This window comes from Protopterus annectens, chromosome 12.part0 (assembly GCF_019279795.1).
Source record: "Protopterus annectens isolate FY-2018-M chromosome 12.part0, PAN1.0, whole genome shotgun sequence".
Taxonomy (NCBI): domain Eukaryota; kingdom Metazoa; phylum Chordata; order Ceratodontiformes; family Protopteridae; genus Protopterus; species Protopterus annectens.
The window spans coordinates 904,584,224-904,608,269 of record NC_056746.1 but is presented as its reverse complement, the minus strand read 5'-3'; positions in this window follow the sequence as shown (position 1 = coordinate 904,608,269).

The window sequence follows — 24,046 nt, the reverse complement described above, 5'->3', positions numbered from 1 at the left end:
AGATCTATTTCACTGTGCACCATCCCATCCTTGTGGAAAACCTCATATATCATTCCCCTCCACAAGGGCGGTCCCTCTACTGACCTCTCCAACTACTGTTCCATTGCAATTCTATCACCCATATCAAAAATTCTAGAAAGATGTATCCACCACCAACTCCTTACCCACCTACTATCCATCAACCTACTATCTAAGACCCGACATGGATTCAGACCATCCCATAGCACCAGCACTGCCCTAATTAATTTCTCCAATACCATAAACTTATACAGAAATCCAGGTAACCTGATCTGTGCCACCTTCTTAAACTTATCCAAGGTGTTCGACATAGTTTCCCATAACAAACTCCTTACCTGCCTCTCTGAACTCAACCTTGATAACCCCACCCTGCAGTGGTTTAACAGTTACCTAAGCAACCGCTCACAATCTGTCAAATGTGGTAACTCCCTATCCCCCCACTCCCTGTCACATGCGGTGTCCCATAAGGCTCAATCATTGGCCCCCTTCCCTTCAACATATTTACAAACAATCTCTACCTTGCAATTACTAAAGCTAATATTGTCCAGTATGCAGATGACACAGCCCTAATCTGCTCAGCACCCAACATCCATCTACTACAAAGTAAAGCCCAAGAATCCTTCACTAAGATAGAGATCTGGCTATACAACTACCAACTGATACTAACCCAAAAAAACACAGCTAATGCTATTCCAACCAACTAAGCACTGTGACCCCACCTTCACCATCCTGTCAGCCAATTGCACCCTCATCAGCCCAGTAGCTGAGGCCAAACTGCTAGGTGTCACTATTGAACAACAACTTAAATACAATAAAAACATATCCCAAACTAACTCTAAAGTCCACAAAAAGCTAGGATGCTAACCAGTTCCTAACCCATGAGTCTATAACTACAATAGCCAGAACTCATCTCTTATCAAAATTACTTTATGCCTCCCCAGCTCTAACCAACATTAATAAAACTGACCTGAACAAACTCTCCACATGCTACATCAAAATAGCCAGGTTCACTACAAATGCAAGATCACAGTCCCACCACTGCTAATCCCTACTTAAACTTCACAGGTTAGAATTTCCAAACCTACTATACTACCACCAACTCATCATAGCTCAGCAAATTCTATACCATCCTGAGAAAAACCCTGCCCTGGCTGACATGTTAAAGTTCTATGACTCCAGCAGGGAAGTACGGTCAAGTAACAAATCCCTGATTGAAGTCAATCCATGCAGGAACAGCCTTATTCCCCCATGAGGTTGCAAAAGCATGGAACTCCCTCCAAACTGACCTGAGGCTACAAAATTGCTCAACCACATTCAAAGACCTCCGTAAATCACACCTCTTTCCTAACCCTCTTTGTAACTGCAAAGACCCCCCCATGAATCCTCGCTGCACTGTAGGCAGGCTAACCCCTGAAGTCTCCAGTGCTTACATTATACTGTCACCTATGTCCATTGTACATTTTGTAAATATTGTAAATATGTACCTACTTCTGATTATCTTATGTACGCACATTACATTATTATTGTAAGATGTGATCGCCTAACTGTAATATGAGATTGTTTTGCATTTAACTGTTTTTTTGCCATATATGTTAGCTTTCTACCATTCGATATCCAACTACTATCATTGCATTCTACTGTCACTCTTCAATAACCTATGTATTCACACTGTAACTTCTTGAAGCTTTTCTCCCTAGGACTCCGCTGAAAATGGACACCTGTTGTCCAGACATATTTATCCTGGTAAAACAAATGTTAAATAAAATAAATACTGAAATGATATACCATATGCTCTGCCCCCACCATACAGGACCTCCACACCATAACCCAGAACTCATTTCTATCAGTAGAATTCTGGTTTTCAAACTCTCAACTCATTCTAAACCCAAATAAAACCAAACTCCTCCTCTTCTACCCCTCATGAACACCTACAACACTCCCAGTTTTCACCCTGGAGTCTAAAAACAGAACTATTATCACCCCTGTGACACATACCAAGCTGCTAGGGGTCAAAATTGGCAACAATCTAAAATTTGATATCCACATAGTCCAAACTATCAAACAAGTTCATAAAAAAGCAGGCCTCCTTTACCAAAACAAGAAATTTATTAACCATATCTAGAAAAGCTACCATTGCCTGGACACACCTCCTGTCACCCCTACTCTATGCCTCCCTTATACTAACCAACCTACGCAAATCAGACCTTACTAAACAATAGACTCATGTTGCAATAAAATAGCCAAATTCTCTACAGACTCCCAGTACAAAACACACCATTGCACAGCCCTTAGACAACTAAACTGGCTAGAACTTCCTCAGCAAATCCAATGCAAGCAACTAACCTTCACCCATAAAATACTCCATGAACCAGATAAACCCCAGCCCTTCAAGATCTCATACAACCATACACCGGCACTAGAACACTCCATTCCAGTGACAAACTCTTAGTTAAATCCACCAAAGCTAACAACTCAGCTAGAGAATCCTTATTCTCTAACATCATTCTTAAAATATGGAATAAACTACCCACTTCCATCGCTTCCATCTGCACCAAAGTACAATTTAAAAACATCTATTTACTCACTTAGAAAAGTCCTGGCTTTGTTTGCTCTTGTACCTACTAACTCTATATTCTCCACTTTTTATACACACCCTCTGACTTTCTTTAGATCTACACTTTACAGTACTATCCTATTATGCCTTCTTCCTTTCATATATATATATATATATTTACTCTACTAGCTCAAATCCTTTCAAGACTTCCTCAAAAATATCATACTGTGTTTTCTTATATATATATATATGCTACTCTGTTACCTCAAATCATTTCAAGTCTTCCTCAAAAATATCATACTGTGCTTTCTAATATATATGCTAGTCTAGTTTGTATAATACCATATACTCTTTGATGTACACATTTTGTTAAAATTGCCAAGGAATCATCTCTTTCGGTTATTTATATTTTGCAATGTGTAGTTTCATTGTTGACCCTTACTCTGTAATTTTCTTGTGGTATAATGTTTGTTTGTTTTTCATATTGTTGGAGATTTACTTCCTGGCACTCTGCTGAAAAGGACCTGTGTCCAGTCGGACTTTCCTGGTAAACAAATGTTAAATAAATAAATATAACTTTTTTGCACATGCTTGTCTAGTGCAGCTCAAATTTCCATCTTGCAATTCCTTTTGTATGTTTGTATGATTGGATGGAGAGTTGCATTAAACAAGGTAGGCTTAGTTAATATTTTAATACTATCAACATTACTAATGTGATCATGAAAAGACAATTTGAAATTCAATTCTAGTAAATACTACTTTCAAATAATTCAAAATGTTGAATAAATTATATCTAAAAGTAGGTACATATGTGAAACATTTCCTGAGAACTTCACTTTCATGTTAATTATCTTTAAAAGGAAATAATGCACATTTGAGTGGGGCACTGTCAGGCAATGGCTGGAACAAAGGTTGGGGCTTTTGTCAGGATTTATCCTCTTCCAAAGATGCCAACCCTATTTCTCTCACAGAGCAAGAAGAGTCATAGCTCTGAACGTTCATCTCCCAAATATGGAACAGTGCCTCTCACAATGTGAAACAAATGGCCAAAATGTGGACCACTTAGAAAGAGCTTATTAAGAAATTCAGCTATGAAGCTCACAGGATGCTTAAAATGTGTTACTTTATACTTATAAAACATTATATTGATGAATTAATATAATTCAGTATTCTTTACCATTGATATCAATTTAAAAAATTGTAGACCCTTTCAAAATGTGGAACTGCTGAAGAACAGTAACTTTCTGAGACTCAAAATGAGTAACATTCCTCATGTGGTACATTTGAAAAGTATGAAGAGAAATTCAGACCCTGTAAAGTCATTGCCCCTAGCCAACAGCTTTTTTACTTTAGTCTGAAGTAATCTTGTCTGAAGAGGTATGTCAAAAAATATACCTTCTGGCTCTGGCATTGAGGGGATGAAGTGCATTAAATGGGTGTGAAAGGGTGTTGAGAAGGTGGGTAAAAGTTTGGGAAAAGCAGAAAAATGGGTGGTGTGGGGTAAGGTAAGAAAAGGGCAGAGAAAGACAAAGAAAGGACTGGAGTAAGAGCTGTGGCTTTAGTGGGGTTTTTTTTCCTTAAAAAAATGGCTACCCTGACCTGTAAGAACATTATCAGAGCCTCATGTTTTAATGAAAATTCCTTTGTCAGTTGCTGAAAGTATATGCTCAAACTGCTGTATTTCTAATCTGCAGTGAAATTCCAAATGAACGTTGCAATCGCTGCATTGTGAAAACTCCCACAAGAAGTAAACTACAAAGACTGCTTATTTTTTTTTTCTTTAGCAAACTGTCTGTGAAATCTAATCTCTGTCATTTGTGTTTTTTGTGAATGCGTACAAACTTTTGAGACTATGAACAAATCTCAAACAAGAAGAAATATTGGTATGTACATCTTTATTTCCCCAAAATTGCAAAGAGGCTATGTTATTTTGTGAGTGAATTAACTATATCCAGTTTTGGTTCAAAAAGTTTGCATTTTTCTTACAAATAAACAACTATTTGTCACAAAGATAGGGTTGCCACCTTTTCAAATGCCCAAAGTGGGACATGTTCTGTAGAAATGTCAGATTTTCCAGGACAAAATATACCTACAGACATGTATAGTACAGAACTTTACTTTTTTGCACAAATAAAAACTTATTCTAGTAACATTTGAATTGCTTATGCTACTTCACATAACATATAGACGTTTCATATATAAAATAACTGTTTTATGCAACTATTAAAGAAAACTTAGGAAATATTTTTGTCCTGAAATCTCAGGGCATTTGCTATTTTTTGATTTTTTTCACAGGACACAACTGCCTTAATAGGGACTGTCCCTCGCAAAGTGGGACAGGTGGTAACCCTACATAAAGGGAAATTTTAAATATCAGTCCTGCTAAGTTATTTTTCAACTGTGGAATTTAAAATTTATTCAGCAGATTTTCACAGGACCTCCCTTTCATTTGGTTTACTCAGTGGCTAGATTTTATTAAACTGCCCAGCATAGGTTGGTTAGTTAGTGAAATGGTGACACAGTGTGATTCAGAGACAGGTATGGCCACAATGAGTAAGATCACATTATTGGCTCATTACAATGCCCTTGAATTCAACATTGCACTGTCAGACATGACCATGCTAGTGGTCACCCTAATAGCCAATGCATCACTTTAGCAAAGGTACCCCCTATGCTACACACACACACACACACACACACACACACACACACACACACACACACACACACACACACACACACACACACACACACACCTAGCTCACAATTCCCTGACTAACACCTCCATGTGACAACTATGCTCAAAATTGCCTGCCTAACCCCCCCCCCCCACACCAGTGTGATCACCTATATAAATACACACTCATACACACACAAATTCATGTAGTATCATTCACTCCCCATACAGATACTCAAACATACACAGGGAGCTACATCTCTACTGCAGATATACACACTGACCCCCACCACACACACACACACACACACACACACACACACACACACACACACACACACACACCTATGTCTTCACTGAACTCACTTGTAGTATGAGCACTCCAGGAGTTTCTCCATGACGAGCAGTTTTTATACTTTTTCAACAGCTTTTCACTTTTTCGTCGAAGAGTACAAATGTACTTGGCCAAGTAATTATCTGAATAACTTGGCTAGGTAAATTATGAGGAACAGCACGTGGCTAATTAGTATTAGCCATTCCCCAGATTGTCACATTACGCATACCAGAGCTTTCTCGATGCTGAGGCCCCCATGAGGTAAAAATCTTTGTGGCAGAGCAATCTCTGAATTTGAAAGGCTTTAAGTTAAGCTTTCCTAAGTCACAGAGAAGTTTCTTTCAAAATTCTGACATGGAAAACAAACTGTGTTTAAAGTCGTGCTCTTTTCCATAAAAAAGAGTGGCTTTTTTCTACTAATTCTTCTTTCATACCTAAGGTCATGTCAGACATTGATCTAAGTCAGAACATGTAGCTTCAGCTTTTTGTCCTCAGCTAAATGATGAAGTGGATTGAATTTTACACAGGATTGTCAGAACCAAAGATATGAGACAGTCTAGTCAATAGTTTGTATCTTTTTTGCCTGACAAGTTAAATACGCACATGAAAAAGCAAATCTCAGCCTGCTTCTCATCACTGGTCATAGTGAAACTGTTGTCAGACAGGCTTTTGACTGAGAGAATCCTGTAACCCACTAAGCATTACATAGACTGTGAGGATTATTTACAGTTATGGTGAGATCTTCACAGAACTTTACTTTCTGCATAAAGCAGTGGGGGAATGCAGTACTTACATGTAACAGTATTATGGTGAGCATCACAGAAATTTCTCCATGTAACTGTAAGGATTTATGTAGCACTATGTTCAACAGTCAAAAGTGAAGTTATGCAGTACTGTATAACAACAGTGATATTATACTGTACTATATTTAGCACCGAGATTACAAAGTACTGTGTATAACATTCAAAATTTGCTTCTTTGATAAGAATGATGAAGTTACACAGTTGTATAACTATGCAGTTATGCATTACTTTATATAATTGTAAGACAGTTTGGTTATGCAGGAATGTAGGTAACTGAGGTTATGCAGCAATGTATATAACACTAAGGTTACACAGTATGTATGGAACTGAGGTTTTGTAGTACTCTGTCTTCAGTGATGTTATGCAATATGGCATGCATTTGACGTTATGCTGTACTGTTTATACCTGAGGTTATGCAGCTTTATGTAGAACAGTGAGGCTATTCAGTGAGACTATGGAGTACCTATGTATAACTGAGATGCAGTACTGGACATGACAGTAAGTCTGTGCAGTAGTGTGAATAATTGAGGTTATGCACTTCTGTGTATAATGGTGAGTATATCATGATGTCTGTAACAGTGAGGTTATGCAGAACTCTGTATAAGATTGAAGTTATAAAGGACTGCCTATAACAGTGAAGTTATTCAGTACTTTCTGATTAGGTGAAGTTAGACAGTACTTTACATAGTAGTGAGGTTACGTAGTACTAGGTAAAATAGGGGGAGTTATATACAATACTATGTATAACCGAGGTTACAAAATGCCGTGTATAAGAGTGAGGTTATGCAGTACTGCCTATAACAGTGAAGTTATTCAACATTGTCTCTACAGTACTTTGCATAGCCATGAGGTTATGCAGTACAATGTGTAACAGTGAGTATGTAACTGTAAAGCTGTGTAGAATGTTGTGTAACTAAGGCTAGGAAGTATTATGTATAACTGAGTGTACAGTGCTGTGCATTACACTGAGGTTATTCAGTTCTGTGTACAATATGAGGCTTATGACTGGGTTGCTGATCAAGGCATAATTTGTATCTTTTTGATAAATAGATATCAAGAAATTAACCCTGACAGCTTTGCTCTTCACATAAATCATAACATATACTTTGGGAACCGAAGACTATTGAGTTATGATCAGAGGAATAGAGACAATCTTCTTTATAGTACATAGAGATTTAGGTGGCCTAGTATACGGGTTATGCAAGAAGAAAAGTAGGAATATAAAGTATTTTAGATCTAGAATTTAGTGCTGCTACACAGACAGTGACTAGAAGTGACCAAGAGTAGCTCTGATTCATTGACACCCTTAAAGGTTGTTAAACATTGCACTCTTGACACATTTTTCTTTTCTTTTTTATTTTTATTTTTATTTTTATTTTTTATTTTTTTGTGGCAGCACAAAGTGTATTGTAGCTTTTAAAGCAAGCTATAAAAGATTTCCAATGATGTCAGGGCTAGCCACCTTGTGGTGTGAACACTGACTCACATTGACTATTGTTGATGTGACATCCCAACCCCATGCAGAAACTGTTCTATGTACTAGAGTGAGTTAATACAGTGCTTTGTATTAGAGTCTATGCAGCACTGTGTTTAACAGTGATATTATGCAGTACTGTGTCTAATGCTGAAATTAGAGTCCTGTGCATAATTGTGAATGTGACATACTGTGTATAACATAATCAGTTATGACTTTGTCTCTAATGATAACCAGCTTGTTATGTGTTTGAGACATGGATGTCAAGAAATTCACCTCAAGACAGAAGTAAAGAAAGATTTTATCATAATTCTTTGTAGTGCATGAAGCTTATCCTGTTTCCATGTACTACAACTGCCAGAGAAAAATGAAGGAATGATAGATGTATTACTGCTTCTTTGAAAACACACATACCAGTACCACATAAAGAATGGCCACCACATGACAGCAGCAGAAAGCTAAAAACTTTAAAACAAGTTAAAATAAATACTTTATTTGGCCAGAAAAGAAAGGCTGATGCAAATGTTTAATGGTTTGCATGGTTTTTATTCTTGATGCTGTTCTGTGGTGATCACTGACAGCAATGAATGCATTAGCATGACATTAGTGCTGAAAGTGACAAGGAGTGGTTAACAAAAGCTTGTTAATCATCTTCTGACATCAGAAAAGTGCTTAATGTGCCAGTCTTTTCTCTGACTTTAGAGTATAATTCTGGTGCTCCATGTACTACAATGAGTTTATTCAGTAATGTATATAGCTGAGTTTATGCATTACTGTCTATAACAGTGAGGCTATGTAGGTTATGTGTATATCTGAGGTTATGCAGCACCATGTACAGGCCACAAATTACTCTGTATAGCCCTGGTTATGCAGCACTGGGCACAACTCAGGTTATGCAATGTTGTGTATAATAATGAGTGTGCAGTACAGTATATAACAGTGAGGTTATGCAGAACTGTGTATAATAGTGTATGGTACTGTGCACTACAATAAGGTTGTACAGTGCTGTGTATAACAGTGAGGCTATTCAATGCTATATATCATTCAGATTATGCAGTTCTATGTAACACTGAGGTTATGCAGTACTGTGTATAACTGAGGTGCTACAATACTGTGCATAATAATGAGTGCAAAATGCTGTGCATAACAGTGGAGATATACAGTACTGTATATAACTGTATATAACATTGAGGCTATGTAGTACTGCTTATAACCAAGGTCTTATAGTACTGCATTTAATACTGTTCAAGCTGAACAATACTGTGAATAGCAGTGAGTGTTCAGTATTGTGTATATATAGAGAGGCTATACAGTACTGTGTAAAACTGAGGTCTTACAGTACTGTGTATAATAATGAGGATATGCAGTACTATATAAGCTGAGGGTATGCAGTATACTACTGTATATAATAATGACTGTGCAATATGGTGTATAATACTAAGGCAGTACTGTGTATAACTGAGGTTATCTCAGACCATGTAAATTGAGGTTATGCAGTATAATATTGTATATAATAGTGAATGACAATACTTGCATGATAGTGAGGTAACTGTGTATAATAGTAAGGCTGTTCAGAACTGTGTAGAGCTCTGGTTGTGCATCAATATGTAAGCTAAGGTTATGCAGTGCAGTACTGGTGTTTGACAGTGAGTGTACAATACTGTGCATAACAGTGCGGTTATTCACTACAGTGCTGTTCATATTAGTGAGTATATACTAGTGTCTATAACAAAGTGGTTATGAAGTTCAGTACTGTGTATAATATTGAGTCTGTAGTACTGTGTATAAAAGTGAGGTTATGTAGTGCTGTCTATGACTCAGGTTATGCAGTTCTACGTAACACTAAGGTTATGCAGTACTATGTGGAACTGAAGTTATACAGTACAATGCATAATAATGAGTATGAAATGTGATGCATAACAGTGGTGTTATGCAGTACTCTGTATAATTGAGTGTATGCTGTACAGTACTGTGGATAACAGTGAGTGAGCAGTATCGTGTCTAACAGTGAGGTTATGCAGTACAGCATTGTGTATAACAGCAAGGTTATGCAGTACAGTATATTTATAACAGTGAGTGTGCAGAACTCTGTATAACAGTGAGGTTATGCAGTACAGTGCTGTGTATAATAGCGAGATATGCAGTACAGTACTGCGTATAACAGCGAGATATGCAGTATATCACTGTGTATAACAGCAAGGTTATGTAGTACAGTAATATTTATAACATTGAGTGTACAGAACTCTGTATAACAGTGAGGTTGTGCAGTACAGTACTGTGTATAACAGAGAGATGCAGTACAGTACTGCATATAACAGTGAGATATGCAGTATATCACTGTGTATAACAGCAAGGTTATGTAGTACAGTAATGTTTATAACAGTGCATGTACAGAACTCTGTATAACAGTGAGGTTATGCAGTACAGTACTGTGTATAACAGAGAGATATGCAATACAGTACTGTGCATAACAGCAATATATGCAGTACATCACTGTGTGTAACAGTGAGGTTAAGCAGTACAGTACTATTTATAATAGTGAGTGTGCAGAACTCTTTATAACAGTGAGGTTTGCAGTACAATACTGTGTATAACAGCAAGATATTCAGTACAATACAGTACTGCATATAACAGTGAGATATGCAGTACATCACTGTGTGTAACAGTGAAGTTATGCAGTACAGTACTATTTATAATAGTGAGTGTGCAGAACTCTGTATAACAGTGAGGTTATGCAGTACAATACTGTGTATAACAGTGAATGTGCAGTAGTGTGTAAATGTGTGGCTACCCATTACTACTGCAGTAGGGTAACCCTACTTACCTGGCTTTACAAAAATACTAGCAGCTCTGTAGATAAGGAAATAATCAACATCTCTAAGGCTAGATTAAAGTGAATCATGTTTCTGAGCTGGAAGAGAAACCATGATGCTGCATAGTAATGTGCTATGGCTTGCAGCCCAGGCTCCATAATCTGCCAACAAATCTCAGAAGATGGGATTCTGAGCATGCCATTCCTGGTCATAGTGCAACTTTACAGCTCTCCCTTTCTTCTCCTTATTAGAAAATGTGTCATTGCTTGGTCATTACTGTTTGTGATTTATCATTTGATACAAATCTTTTTTTAAAACATTCTGAATGCTTGCTTTCAAAAGACGTTCACTGAGGAAATTTTACTAAGCTGTATCTATCAAGCAGTTGTAGGCTTTTGGGGAGAACAATCCACATGGCATACATTTTTTAAGTGTTAGGTACTCAAAATTTACAGTCCTTTGCAACACACCTTGTATAGGCTATGTTCATGTCCCTTCCAGCAGGGGAAGATGGATCCTAGAAATACCCTGATAGTTATTCCCACTTGATAAAGCAAAGGTTTGCATACATTTTAAATATTATATCTGTAACTGGCATAATTCAAGTCAGAAAAAAATACAAAAATAGCCATTATGGTACACATAGCACAAAAATGCATATTATAGCAATAAATTACATTTGGAGTAAGTATCGTCTTTTGTGTAACATGCATGATGCTGCATGTGGGTTAAGTATTACCTTTATATGCACTGTACAAAGAGATGCTCATTACTATTCAATGTTCTGGACAAGGGCCACATGTAAACCATTATCTGTATATGTAACATGCAATGGGGCATATGTGGAGTTCTCTTGTCTTTGTGTGTAATATGCAGGGGTTGTGGAGGGTTAAATGTGTGGTTTATTATTTTTATATTTAATATAAAATATCCACAAGTAGAATATTATTATTCTATGTACTGTGCAGGGGCCACATGTGGAGCATTATCCTTATGTGATATGCAGGGGACATATGTAGAGTTATTTTGTATTTATATGTAATATGTAGTAGCCATGTCTCATGTATTATCTTTATATGCAATGCATAGAGGCAACATGGGGAGTATTATTCCTATGTAATATACTGAGAGCCATATATGAAGTATTACCTTTGCATATAAACTGCAAGGATCTGCAGTAGAAAGTAGTGTCTTTGTATGCCTTTCATGTAATATACAGTGGGCTACATGAAAACATGGCCTTAATATGTAATGTGCAGTGACCACAGTTGGAGGATTATTTTTATATGTAAGTTGCAGGGCTCATGTGTGAAGTATAATCTTTATATGTAGTGTGGATGGGTCCACATGTAGACTATTACTATTATATATAATAATATAACAAAACTACCAGTTAGCAATTGAAAACAGAAGTTTAATGAAGATCCACATTAAAATCCACATTAAAAACCACACATGGTTAAGCACTTTCATCAATAAGACATCTTTAGAACTATGAGTAAAACTGAAAAGACAAGCTTTAAAATGGTGGATAACCCCCCCCCCCCCATAGCAGAATCAATCAGCTTGACAAAATAAACACCAATCAGATAAAAAATACAAATAAAATGTGAAAAAAGAACCAATCCTATGTCTTTCCAGTCTGAATGCCAAAATACTACTTTCATCCAATAGTTAAACTATTTACTATTTAGTTACTGATGCTATTTCCATTACATGTGAGTTGAAATTAAGAGACTCAAAGCTTTAAACAACTTAGTGCATTTTTGGCTGTTGACATTAAGTTGTTTGGACTCCGGCTGGTTTTGTTTGGGAAATGCTAACCATTGGATATAGGAAGCAATTCTACATTCTACATTCTAATTGGTAGGGACTTGTGATTGGTTCTTTGTTACTCCTGATTAGCATTTTTTCATCTGATTTGGTGTCAATTCAACATGACCCCATTGGTTGTTTTTTCCAGTGAGAGTTTAAGTATTGGTTGAAAGTAATATTTTGGCTTTCAGACTTGGAAAGACTTACGATTGGTTCTTTTTTCACTTTTATTTGCATTTTGTTATCTGATTGATATTTATTTTGTTAAACTGATTGGTTCTGCTGAGGAGGGGGTGTTTATCCACCATTTTTAAAGCTTGCTTTTCAGTTTTACTCATGATTCAGAAGATGTCTTATTGACAAAACACTCAATCATGTATGTTTTTTAACATGCACCTTCATTAAACTTCCATTTTTGATTGCTAACTGGTTGTTTTATTATTTTATTGGTGTATGTTCCAGTGTCGGTTTGGAGCTTGTTTTTTTTTTATTTTATTACCTTTATATATAAATATGCAGGGGACATAAATTACACATAATCATTCTTTCAGTTAAGCTAACCAAGTGTTGTCCAGGAAACATAGGACTGAGCGAACTTGACTTAGATAGTCATGTCACATTTAACAAGGATCCCATCTGTGCCCTCATAGGTATGAAAGGATCAGACTACATTGACCATGAAAAGTCAGGAAGTGTTGTTCACATGTACAAGTTGTGATCACTGCAAAAACCCAGGCTTACAAATTACATGAATGGACTTCTAACAAAACTAGAATGGTAAGGCCTGAGGTATGTGAATTAAAATGGATAGTATCATTTATGGTTAGACCTAGATGTCAGTAATACAATAGTAAGGAAACAGTAATAGATATATTTGTAACTGATACATTTAAGCAGGCATTGTCAGCTATAATTAAAAACATGCATGTCTGTTAGACCCAAATAATTCTGAAAGTTTTGTTAGTCTGAGAGAATCTTGTTCAGTTAAATTTAAATAAATGAGAATCACTCAGAGCAACAGAAAAAGGAGACCACAAAAGGTAGAGCTACTTATATAATCTGCCTTAATGTGGGAGAAGGGCTGCCTTGCTAAACTCAGTAATGCTGATGCTTATTTTGATGTGGATGCTAAATATGCTGAGAAACTTGTGAATGATGTAGAAATTGTGAAGTGTTCTAAGGTCTTTGACAGAATTGTTAAAACTGTGCAACTGCCAAAGTAATTAAGTGTGCTGTGCTAGTGAATAAAAGGAAACAGGCAGTATGATCACGCTTTTAAAGGGTCAGTGTGCTTGACTTTGACAGAAAAGGCAAAAAAAAAAAAAAAAAACACTGCTCAGATAGAGACCCAAAGTGAGTGTGAGAAAGTGATAACCATGTAGCAGTGGTACCGTACCTAACTTATGACATAATAATTGAGAAGGATTTCCCTCTCTTTAGAGAGTTGTAGAAACAATGAGCATGTTGTAGTGCTTTTGATAAACTATACTCTCAATATAAATGGGCAAACCCTCAGAATAAACAACATGTAACCATACATTTGCCATCACTGAATCAGAGGAGAAAGAGCTTTTTATAATTGTGAACAATGAAATATTTGGGTTCAACAAGAGTCCAGGAATAGTACGAGAAAGCCCCAGGGGAACGGGGATATTGGTTAACATATGAGCAAAGGAAGGACCAACAAATCTTACTGAAACTAGGAGCTGGTATAGGTAAGAAGTAAAGCTAAACTAGGAACAGAGGTTACTGAGAAGCAGGCTTAAACAGCAAACAAAACATTAGAAAAACTTAAAGAAAAAGAGAAATGAAGGGAGGAGGCAACAGATGTTGCAGAACCAAGACAAAGACAAGCCTAAGGTAAAGATCTGCGTATCAAATGCCAGGTTATGGACAAAAGAGTTGTAAGAATTCTAAAGAACAGGAAATAGCTGATCACCACACTGAGTACTAGGGTGCCCTACCTTTCCTGGGGGTAGGGTGGGGCACTGAAAACCCTATTTATGTGTTAGTAGGGGAAGAGGCAGAACCCTGTACCTCACAAGAAACTGCTAAAGAACAGGTTTCCTTCCTAGCTAACCTTCAGGTGTTTGCTAAACTTTAAAAAGGCCCAGTGGGACAACAGCATCTTCAGCAGAGCCAGAGAGAACATAACCAGGAAGAGGAACTGACTACAAATATCCCTTCTTCCTATCCATACTTTGAATCTCAGAATGGCGTAAAGGAACTGACTACAAATATCCCCTTCTTCCGTCTATATCATAACATTGACAGCTTAGGTTGTTGAATCCTAAAACATCGACTCCTAAGCGTCGAAAGCTAACAATAGCGAACATCCACATTATTGAATTCTTTCCTCGGGAAAGAATTTGAGTGGCCGTCTGTAAACAAAATAAAAAAACACACCCAAACATAGTGGGGGGCTTTGCCCCCCCACATCCCCTCAACAAAATATACCAACTCTGAGATTGCTCTAAATTGGGGAAAGGGCAAATCCTCGATAACGGCCATGCAAATTCTTTCCCAAGGAAAGAATTCAATGATGTGGCCATTCGCTATTGTAAGCGTTTGACGCTTAGGTGTCGATGATTAAGCATTTGACAACCTAAGCTGTCGACAATTCAGTAGGAACCCCCCCCTACTTCCTATCCATACTTTGAATCGCAGAATGACGTATTGCATAGACTGACTAAGAAAAAAGTGGAAGAACTACATCAGTGACAAGTACTGGACTATTCAAGAATTTAGTCATGAAACTGTTACATAGTCACAAACTTTGGGGTACCCAGCTATGGACAAAACCAAGGCCAATATTTTAGTTAAATATTATTGTCCAGGCATAGGGCGGTCGCAGTAGCGCAGCGGTTAGTGTTGCCACCTCACAGAGAGAGGTTCTCTGGTTCAATCCTCGGCTGGGGTGCCTTCTGTGTGGAGTCTGCATGTTCTCCCTGTAGTTGTGTGGGTTTCCTCCAGGTGCTGTGGTTTCCTCTTACATCCCATAGACATGCTGTAGGTGGACTGGATACTCTAAATTGGCCCTAGCATGAATGCATGTGTATGTGTACCTTCCGTGGAAGGTTGGGTGCTGGGCTGGCAACTCGATGCTGTAAAAACTCCACTGCCAATCATGAGCAGACAGGTGATTCGCTGTGGCGACCCCTAACCAAGAAAAAGCCAAAAGAAGAAGATTATTGTCCAGGCATAATAAAACATTTATTTTTTGTGAAGGATTTCCTGAGCATCAAACAAAATCCCCAAGTCCTGGCTTTAAAAATCCTGTTATTGCTATATCTACAATCAAGGTGCCTTTTAATTAGAATAGCATGAATATTGCTATACTGCTAATTATGTCCATTATTTGCAAGTATTTGTAGATTTTGTGTATAATTCAGTTGTTATATTGTTTTGGGAATAATTCTATGCTTGGGTTTTATGCAGTTTCTCCATTGTTTTATTTTCTGTTCTTTTGCCTTTGATGTATAACTTGTTTCTATTATTTTGTTTATTTTTAATCTGTTGTATTTTTCACTGTCTACCTATTAACTATCTATGTACTGTGATTATGTTATCCAGGTTGTGCCTAAAAATGGGCATTGTTGATCACTGCATTACCCCAATAAATATTTCAAAGCAACAATCTTGCTCTGAAGGGAGTGTCAGAGCTATAGGAAATGAGCTAGTCCTATTTTTGTCCAGGGTCAGGACACAAAAAGAAATACTTACTGATGAAGGGCCCCAATTTTTGTCCAAAACTATACACCATTTATACCAAAGGTTTAAAGTAAAACAACCTAGAACTTTAGTATATTACCTTAAACTGATGACCTAGTTGAGCATTTCCACAGGACTTTAAAGATCATATTAAGGAAGTTCATTGAAGAGGATGGGGAAAATTGGGACCAACTCCCACACTCCCTTTTGATTGCCATATGAGATGTACCACAGTCTTGAATGGGTTTAGCCATTTTGAGCACTCCAGGGGATTGTTGGACATCAACAAAGAGACATGGGAAGAACAAAAGACTCTATTTAGGTGTATACTACAGCATTATTCTAGCCTCCAATGCTGATGAAAAGCAGTAATGTTTATAGTCAAAGAGCACATGGAAAGGATGCAAGCCACCCATCCGAAATGCTAGAAATAGAAAGTTCCAGGTTATTTCCAAGAGTTAATCTTAGCTTCCTCTGCCAAGAAAGAGTTTTTCAGATGAATTGCAAGTAAACTCTGAGGTCATAGAGAGGTTATAGAGAAATTAGGTGACTTAGATACGAATGAGATGCCCTGAACAAATGTATCACGTGAATGCGCTGAACAGAAATACAGACAACTATGTAAGTTCAGTAGCTGATGTCAAAGAATCCAATAAGAAAAGACTATTGTCCATAGACAGGTCCTTAACCTTAGCAAAAAATAAATAAATAAAAGGGACATGATATTGGGTGTAGAATATCATGTCAGGGAGATTTAAATAGGTCATTCTGATCAGGAAGGACAGAGGGAGAATGAGGGGGCTGAGACAATGGATTGAAGAGATTAACTAACTCCCTCAATCTCTAAAAGCACTTTTTCCACAAATATGGTTGTGGATTCATGGGATTGACTACAAGAATGGATGGAAGAGAGGAAATCCAAAGAGGCATTCAGAGGATGGGTATGTTACAGACAGAGAAACTTGTCTTCATAAAAGTGTCTGTAGGTCTGTGTACTTTATCCGCCCATTATCTGTTTGGAATACTACCCTAGCACATGCCAAGTCTTAAGTCCAGGGAAGAGTTCACTTGACTGCAGATCAGTAAGCCAAATTGTGTTTAACAAATTCAGCTGGCTGAAACTGTACTTAACTTTGTCCCTTGGGTAATACAGAAAATAGTGAGAATATTATATGTTACTGTTTTAAACTTTAGGGCAATATAACATATATCAAAATATTACAACCTCAGGGGTGAATCACACATCAAAGGGTGGTCGAGGGCTTGTCACTTTTTCTCTGCTTGTATGAGTAGATATGCTAATTTGTAACAAGACTAGTCAAAATTTACTATAATATCCATTGTTCTGTTGTACTAGACCCAAAATTCTACCAATTCTATGAAATTATACTGCCTCAAATGCTGTGGAAACAGTTAAACAAGTAGTCTTATTACTGATCATCATAGGTAGAGCAGAATTTTATAAGAAGGTCACAATATGGGGGTATTTTAATTTGGTAATAAAATTTTATTTTATTTTGGTAGAAGAACAGTGCCATATTAGTTTTCATGTGATTATAGCCAGGGTCTGTTAAACAGGAAGACAGCATTCAACCTTTTTTTTTTAATTTTATGCATCTTTAACCAGGTAAGCACACGGGATACAAGTGTCCTTTTTCTGGGGCAGCGTTGAATCATTATCTAGACAAATGACTTGCTAAGTTACACAGAATGCAAACAGAGGCAGTAGGAATCAAACCTTGTATGCTTAACTACAGGAAGTATATTGTTATGTAGATTGTTAACACCTCAGAGCCTTAATCCATACCACCTCAGAACCTTAATCCAATGTCCTAACTGCCAGACATGTTTTTTATATTTATATTAAGGTTGTGCTTATTTTTAGGGCCTAGTTGCCATTTCACTGTGTAAATAGGGTATTCTTTTGTTGCGGGATTTGTGTTCTGTATAATTTACTTTTACCACATACAGAACATAATGTATACAGTTCATCACCTAACTGAAACCCAGAAATGGATGCAAACATTTTATAATTATGTATAGGGTAAGTGGCTAGAGTGGATGGAATGCTGCAGTAATGTACAAACCCTTTCAACTAATCAGATTTAACAACCTTATAAAATTTTCTAAAAAAAACAAACTTCCTTTTGTTGTTGCTGCCACATATATATTTTTTTTAAAGCAACTACATTTTGCTCTTTTTTGAGAATTCTTATGATGCAAGGGTTTATGAATATATGAAATAAGCTGAACTGGTGCACTTAAGTGATCACATCCCTTCAGCCCATAGTATAGCTTGTCAATTTCTAACCATATATACCCCAAAAATTGAACAGCAAAATAGTTCTGTATATATATATATATATATATATATATATATATATATATATATATACATATATATCCTTATTTGCAACATATTAAAACAAACATATATAAAAATATATGTAGATGAGCTGAAACAACACTAGCTGCCTTGTCAATTGAAAGCTGTTAAAGTTAAATAGTCATTAACTCCACTGAGATACATCAGTTTAGCAGCCAGGGTATTTAACACATATACACAGACCTAATTTGCTGATTGATAATGAACACATGAAAATAAAAGAACTACATGTGAATGAAAGATCAGTAAATTCTAAACAGAATTCATTCATTCGTTCATGTCTTACATTGTGAAATGGCTGGATACAGTAAGCTAAGATTCCTGTTTCTAAATGTGTAAAGGTTGATTTAATACCCTAAGGCTGGTTTCATCCAGAACTGAAGATGTTTAGAAAGATCAAATTTCAGTCCTGTTCATTAGTACTGATGAATACCTTAAATTAGTCATGTGAAATCATCATGTGTATCTAAACAAATAAATACTGGACAAATGTCAATCAGTATAATAGCTGCTCTACTTTTGTGTCAGCATAATGAAATAGCTTAGAAAATTGCAGCTAACAAAGGAAGGTCTTACAGCGGTAGTATATGTGTGAATATTGTAATGTACACCAACATAGATTTATAAGATGCACACATAACATGAGCATGTTAAAGTCAATATTTAATACTTTAACACTCAAGTGATATACTTTACATAAGTTAAATATATCACAATTACATGTTTGTCTTATTCAAAAGACATATTTTAGGATAATGCACTGAGTTTTACTTAATTTGATATTACAGCACTGTTGAGCTCTTCAGGCAGTTTCACTTTGTCTAGTAGTTGTCAAATATCTGGCACTGTTATAGTAGTTCAGGTCTGTGTGTGTGTTTGTATGTAGATTCCATCATGAATGTATATTTATATATTCACACATGCACACACACATCTATAGATATATATATATATATATATATATATATATATATATATATATGCAATATAATGATTTACAGCCAATTTCTCATATCACTGGAATTCATTCTAACTACTGTAGCATTAAAAATTATGGTTGCAGATGCTTGTCTGAGGTTATTCACTTTACCAAGGATTGAGATTGTAGTGCTGGGAAGGTAGTATTTATGAGTAGTCCAATTTTACAACAGTGAGACAGCTATCTCACTTTCTGTGAGTGACCATTGGTAGAGAATAACAAACTAAAAAAAATGGTGGCTGCAGAAAACATTTGTGTACCTCAGCTGTCAGTTGTCTGCATTTATTTCCAAGAAACTGTAATACAAACTCTGATGTTTCAAGGATTTGTAGTGGATTCATATGTAATTTGATTTGCTTTTTTGATACTGGTGTCATTGGATATGCACAGGGCAAACTAGTGCCTCTTTTCTATCATGACCTGTGGGGATGCATACACAAATAATGACTTAGTGAAGGTATCACCTTAAAATATCATTCCTTTGTACCTGCTCTCTGAGGGGGCTGGGAACAAACTGTGGCAATAGATGATTACCATTTATTTCAGGTAACCTGTATATTCTCCTGTCTGCTGGAGTCAGGTGTTTCTCCGTGACACAATATAAGCTTATATCCTTTGCAGAAACATCATATATCTGTCTTATAGTCATAAACTATAGCATTCTACATGTCTGGTAATTGTAAAATATGAATCATTGAAAGAGACATATCTCATTTAATATGTGCTTTGAGACAGGTAGTTTTCTTATAATATCATGACAAGATTATGCCTGTACTATTGTGCCATTGTTTTTAATAGTGGTACATGTCTTCAGATGGATGTTTTTCCTGAAATGTTATTATGTTTAGTAATAGTGTTCCGAGATGGATCTTTCTTCCATGAATTATCATGGAGTAGTTTTCAGTTCTGAAGTGACCTACATGGCCTTGTCTCTTGCTGTAGTGACAAGTCTTCTCTTTGTCATACCAGTGTAGCCTAAACTCATGTGGTCTTCCCAGTAGGAATTACTCCTGCTGCCAGCTCTGTATCTGCACAGTAACCATAAGCTTTGTTTTATACCTAATGCAGGCCAGGCATTCATACAGCTTATCTGTACGTGCTCCTGTGACTGTAGCAAGACACCATTAATGGAGGCGGTGCACATCTTCTATTAACAAATGAAGGCTCACTCTAGCTCTACCAGTGGGTTTAAGTATATATGAAAAGTGGGAGTTGTAGGGTATCCTCCTGGACTTAACTAAGTTGTGGGAGTATTTGATTATAATTTAGTCATTTTCCAAGTCTGGAGCTAAAAGCCTCCATTAGTTGTCTGGCTTGTAACTGGGCTCAACTATTTTATCCATTTTTAATACAACGTATTCTACAATTATATTATTCACTAGATTCAAATTATAAAACAAAAGTTAGGGAACTGTTCCATAAAGAAAAAAAATTCACAAGTTAAAAATACTAGCCCTTTTAGATATTGTTCAAGCTGACTTCCTCCTTACATCCGTGGACACCAGTGACTGGTACTTTCAACAGTACAGGCCATTATGAATTCATGATGTGACAGGACTGTGTACAATTAAATAATCTTCATGGAGAGTCACTGTAACAACAGGTCTCACAGTTGGCTTATGTTTCTCCTTCCCTGTGTTATCTTCTGGCCTGAAATTGTAAATGCAATGACATCCTTCTCTGTAGGCACCACCTCATGTCTCACACTGGAATGCACTAACATAGATTAGCATATGACTGCCTTGTATGACATAGTTTGGTACATCCTGTCTTTCTTTTGACAGTTCTGACTGTCACACTTCTCCACTAACCCAGAGAGTAGTCTAACTGTGCAGTTTATCAAAACATCACTTTTTGTGGATGTTTTCTTTTTTACTTGAAAAAGCATATTTGTTTCTGGCTTTTTTATTCTACCTAAATTCATAATAATAGTATACAAATAGCTATTAAGGACTAACAGATGCAAGTCACTTTTCTTTTTTAGGACATTTACTAAAATGCATGGGCAAAAAACATCCTTTTGAATTTAGAAAAGGATTAGATCGCTGAAAAAGAAGTCTAAAAAGAAATGTCTTATAGACACTAAAAAGTGAAAAGGTTACAAAGGTAATTCAGAAAAGGAAACTATATCAGGAGATCTTGTTACCAAGTTGTTAACTTGTTACTCTGGGACTTACAGTTTTTTTTCTGTGGGAGAGACTGGTACATCTGTTTTTATCAACTCCTCATGCCTGGGAATATAAATCAGACTTGGTGGTGCTGTGGAAACTCACTGAATGTTAAAAGCACATTTGTTACTATTGATTAAGATCCAGAAGTTGTCTTTCACCAGAATAGTTTTGGAAGTACAGAAGTCTGAGACACAAAATCACAAAAAGCTGCAACCTTCCAAAGCTGTCTCTCTCTCTTTCTCTGTCTAGCACAAATAATTATTTTCCTTGGTCTCTTCACAGACTGAGACAGATTACAAAAGGCTAGCAGAAGACATACATTCATCTTCTACAGGGAAGTCTTTGATACCTGTGTTAGTACCTTATGGGGAATGATATAAGACTGCTTTCAAACATGGACAATCACTACATTCATTAATATGTATGATAGTTCTTTACTCTTCTTTATATCAGATTCTGGCAAGTGTGCATTAGGTTTCAATATCTGTCCACCACTTAATATATCATTTCACATCAGGGAGTTCATCCTGACAGTCTTAAGGCTTTCACTGGGATGCCAGTTTTAATGGGACCATTAGTACTATTGGATGAAGTTTTAACTGGCCTGCTTCTGAGATTTTCTCTCTTACGACAAGAGTTTCTGTAATGCTGAAGGTCCCCGAATCAATGAAGAAAGTTTCCTTTCTTTTTAAAACATTCCAATAGGTATGGAACAAATGCTAGCTGCATCCTAATTTACTGATTTGTATTACAGTGGGCTAACCACCCTGTGGTATGAACATTGGTTGTAGATGATTATCAGTGTTGATGTGACACCCTAATCCCCATGAGCACAAATGAAAAAGGGGGGGGGGTTAATGGATGGATGGATGGATGGATGGATGGATGGATGGATGGATGGATGGATGGATTAGGTTTAGCAAAGTCATTTTCTTTAGAAGTTAGACCCTGCCGCCTTTACAGTCCATACAGTATCTGACCCATGTAGTATAGCTCCAATATCTGAAGGCACTTTATCTTTTACCAAGGGATAGAGAATGAAGCACATGTAAATAAAGAGTGTTTGTTCTTCTTGTTGGTTATTTTGAGCTCATAAATATTTGTATGGTTTTCTGTCTCTGTGACCGTTGACCATATAGCTCCTACTGCAACCTTTCTCATTTGTTTGCCATAACTGGGGGAAGGGGAGATGTGGTCACTGATTGGCTGTCATACAGGCAGCCATGTGGGAATTTTCCACTTTCTGGCTCTAAACCCTCCAGGGTGCCTAGCATTCATACTCACAGACTCAAGGCCCTGCTGTGGATTCCCCTTTGAATGTGAACCTCTCTTCTCATGATCCACAAAGGATTCCACACTGTCACCACAGCCAAGTGTTTGTTACTGGCTCATACCTTCTAATGCCATGCACCATGTCCCTGGCTCATACCCTGTAATGCCATGCACCACTCTTTCTGGTAAGTCCCTATACTTCAGCAAGCTGGACCTCCACCCAGGATGACTGAACCTGCACTGACCACACATTTACATGCTCCATCATCAGTTCTCCCTGGTGCCTGGATCACTAGTTGATCCTGGGTCATCTGGATCAAAGCACAGCTTTATCCCTCTGTGCTCTGGAGTCAACAAGAGATCATAACTGTTTAGCTAGTGTGCAATCCTTTCAAAAGTCTGTCATGGGTCAAATGATCAGAAACTGAAACGACTTATCAGATTCTAAATAAAAAAGAAGCGCTACTTCCTGAAATCAAGTGCTGAGTCAATGGGATTTCCGGTAAATATGATGTAGCTGATACAATTGCCAGGGCTGCTGTTACTGATATAGTCATGCGTAGCTATGCATTACTGGTGCCTAAGAACACATCAAATGGTAAATTGCTAACATTCTAGTTACAGGAAATGTCCTGTTTTATCATTCTTTTACCACATGCCTTTCAAAGTCTTGGAAAGGAAAAGGTAAGCTTAAGGAGAAGAAAATGTTCTGCCTTTCCTTTCTATTAACAGCATTATCTAGGGCTGACAGTTTTTATATACCAAAAAAATTTATTTTTTTCATGGAAACATAAGACTTTGTAAGACAAACCATACTCACAACCAATGCAACTGACTGGACTTTATTTCCAAAGTAGAAGCTCATTCCTGTAGAATTTGAGTTGCTCCTATTATTTCATATATTATTAAGACATTGCAAATACAAATGTATTGTTTTATGCAACTATTGGGGAAAACTTGGGAAATATTGTTTTGTTCTAAAATCTCTGAACATTCACTATTTTTCATGTTTTTTTTCAGGACAGAACTCCCAAATAGG